Consider the following 3698-nt stretch of genomic DNA (forward strand, 5'->3'; position numbering starts at 1 on the left):
TCTACTACAAAATATATACTTTTTCAGTAAAGAATTAGTATGGATGGCACATCTAGATGTGCTTTAACAAAACTGAATTAGTATTCTAAATGTTTTGTATTTTTTTACAGAGGGAGTAGTACATAAACACGCTAGAAAGAAAAAGAAACTAAAGATATCGAACGAAACAGTGCCGCTATCTCGACTAGAGAAACCAAGACAGATTTAGGTTTTTCTAAAAAAAAAAGATAGTGTCGAAGAGCAACTTGATCGCGTCCATATAAGGAAATTCATGACGAAGCAATGTTCGAGAGAGGCGTACTGGGTAGGCGACGACATGTTGGCTTCCACGCACATAATAAAATAATTTAACGTGAGGCTAATACGTTTGCCCCGTGACCTCCGTATATAACCTTTTTTTAGAGTGCCTCCGTATCCGTATATAACTTGCAGAATAAGAACAGTCAGTCCATGACTCTGAGTTGGACTTGGAAACGTTCTGCTACACGTACGTCTAGAACTAGGGAACACAAAAAAGGGAAAATATAACGCGCGGCCGTTCAGCGTGTCGTCTATAGGGCGACTGGCTCAGCACTGCATGATCAGCTGCAAGGCCCGCGGTGTTTGGAGGGGCAAAGAAAAAAAAACACTATATTAGTTGTAGAGCGGCCGTTCCGCAATGATGGTGGCCCAGAGTGGATGAGGCCTTTCACTAGCGCCGGCATTAAAGCATCGTGCCGGCTGAGAGTGCCGTCTGTGCCGCATACCCGGTGTCCGTGTCTGTTCGATGCGAGAGCGATGTTTACTATACAGGATAGGGCGGATATCTATCACTCTCGTTCAATGCATTTCGTCTGTATAAGCCATTAAGCAGGTTCGCCGACCAAGGAACCAACTCCGGCGCGGCGCATTGACACACTTGGACGCTTGGCCTCATCGGAATCCGCTATTTAAACGCGGCCACACCCCGCTAACTCCACACCACAACACACCCTCCTCCTTTGCTCCACATCCGCCTTGACTGCGAGCGGTCACACTTTATGGGATAGTCAATCGGCGGAGATGAAGCACGAGGTGGCCGCCCTTGCAGCCGCCTGGCAGTCCTGCCATGCCAGGCGGATCGAGCAGGGCATGCCGGCCAGCTCGCCCGAGATCTTCGATAACGACCCCATGGGCTCGGACAACGACACGACGTCGTACCCTGTGCTGGTGTGTGCCGGCCTGACCATGGAGCAGGCGCAGGCGCACTACGACACTGTCATGGCATAGGAGGAGGAGCCTGCGCCGGCTCCTATGTCGGTGTTCCGGCAGGTATAGGAGGAGCATATTGATGACCCACAAGTATATGGGATCTATCATAGTCCTTTCGATAAGTAAGAGTGTCGAACCCAACGAGGAGCAGAAAGAAATGCTAAGCGGTTTTCAGCAAGGTATTCTCTGCAAGTACTGAAATAAGTGGTAGCAGATAGTTTTGTGACAAGATAAATGATAACGAGCAACAAGTAACAAAAGTAAATAAAATGCAGCAAGATGGCCCAATCCTTTTGTAGCAAAGGACAAGCCGGAACAAACTTTTATAATAGGAAAAGCGCTCCCGAGGACACATGGGAATATCGTCAAGCTAGTTTTCCTCACGTTCATATGATTCGCGTTCGATACTTTGATAATTTGATATGTGGGTGGACCAGTGCTTGGGTGCTGTTCTTACTTGAACAAGCATCTCACTTATGATTAACCTCTATTGCAAGCATCCACAACTACAACAAAAGTATTAAGGTAAACCTAACCATAGCATGAAACATATGGATCCAAATCAACCCCTTACGAAGCAACGCATAAACTAGGGTTTAAACTTCTGTCACTCTAGCAACCCATCATCTATTTATTACTTCCCAATGCCTTCCTCTAGGCCCAAATAATGATGAAGTGTTATGTAGTCGACGTTCACATAACACCACTAGAGGCTAGACAATATACATCTTATCAAAATATCAAACGAATACCAAATTCACATGACTACTAATAGCAAGACTTCTCTCTTGTCCTCAGGAACAAACGTAATTACTCACAAAGCATATTCATGTTCATAATCAGAGGGGTAATAATATGCATATAGGATCTGAACATATGATCTTCCACCAAATAAACCAACTAGCATCAACTACAAGGAGTAATCAACACTACTAGCAACCTACTAGCACCAATCCCGGACTTTGAGACAAGAATTGGATACAAGAGATGAACTAGGGTTTGAAGATGAGATGATGCTGATGAAGATGTTGATGGAGATTGCCCTCTCCCGATGAGAGGAGCGTTGGTGATGACGATGGTGATGATTTCCCACTCCCTGAGGGGAGTATCCCCAGCAGAACAGCTCTGCCGGAGCTCTAGATTGGTTCCGCCTCGTGGCGGCGGAGTCTCGTCCCGAAAGGTTCCCTCTGATTTTTTTCTCATCGGAAGACTTCATATAGCAGAAGATGGACGTCGGAGACCCACCATGGGGCCCACGAGGTAGGGGGCACGCCCCCCACCCTCGTGAGCAGGGTGTGGGCCCCCTGGCCTTCATCTTTGGCGAGGATTTTTCTTTATTTATTTTAAGATGTTCCGTGGAGTTTCAGGACTTTTGAAGTTGCGCAGAATAGGTCTCTAATATTTGCTCCTTTTTCAGCCCAGAATTCCAGCTGTCGGCATTCTCCCTCCTTATGTAAACCTTGTAAAATAAGAGAGAATAGCCATAAGTATTGTGACATAAAGTGAAATAACAGTCCATAATGCAATAAATATCGATATAAAAAGCATGATGCAAAATGGACGTATCAACTCCCCCAAGCTTAGACCTCGCTTGTCCTCAAGCGAAAAGCCGATAACAATAAATATGTCCTCATGTTTAGAGGTAGAGGCGTCGATAAAAATAAAATACAGACATGAAGGCATCATGATTATTCTCATAATAGCAACATATATAGATTTTGTCATATGATTACTTATGTTCAAGTGATGATCTATTCGCAATGCAAAAGTATAAATCATAAACCTTATTGGGCTCCGACAAACTATAATCTCAGTCATTGAAGCAATTGCAATTTATCATAACATCGGAAAGAGTCTATGTCAGAGCTAAAAAGCAAGTCCACATACTCAACTATCATTTAGTCCTTCATAATTGCTAACAGTCACGCAATACTTGTGGTTATGAAGTTTTAATCGGACACAGAGAAAGATAGGGGCTTATAGTTTTGCCCCACAACCTTTTACCTCAAGGGTAATGTCAACAATAATGGTTCATGCTCCCCTACATCCAATTAGATATATATATCATGTTCTTTCCAACATGCTGAGCTTGCCAAAGGATAAAGTGAAAAAGAAAAGGTGAAGATCACCATGACTCTTGCATAAGGTAGAAGATAATAATAAAAGATAGGCCCTTCGCAGAGGGAAGCAAAGGTTGTCATGCGCTTTTATGGTTGGATGCACAAAATCTCAATGCGAAAGAACGTCACTTTATATTGCCCCTTGTGATATGAACCTTTATTATGCAGTCCATCGCTTTTATTACTTCCACATCACAAGATCGTATAAAGCTTATTTCTCTCACACCAATCAATCATACATATTTAGAGCAATTTTTATTGCTTTGCACCGATGACAACTTACTTGAAGGATCTTACTCAATCCATAGGTAGATATGGTGGACTCTCATGGCAAAACTGGTTTAAGGG

General features: G+C 43.6%; 1 protein-coding gene across 1 annotated transcript in view; it reads right to left on the reverse strand.

The window, feature by feature from the left end:
• Positions 1–368, reverse strand: part of LOC123081670 (uncharacterized) — a 2795-nt gene extending 2427 nt beyond the window's left edge. The window contains exon 1 of the mRNA XM_044504219.1: positions 302–368. The gene's annotated coding sequence lies outside the window, so the exon portion shown is untranslated. The remainder of the gene's footprint in view (positions 1–301) is intronic.
• Between the last annotated feature and the right edge of the window lie 3330 nt (positions 369–3698).

Source organism: Triticum aestivum, chromosome 4A (assembly GCF_018294505.1).
Source record: "Triticum aestivum cultivar Chinese Spring chromosome 4A, IWGSC CS RefSeq v2.1, whole genome shotgun sequence".
Lineage (NCBI taxonomy): Eukaryota > Viridiplantae > Streptophyta > Magnoliopsida > Poales > Poaceae > Triticum > Triticum aestivum.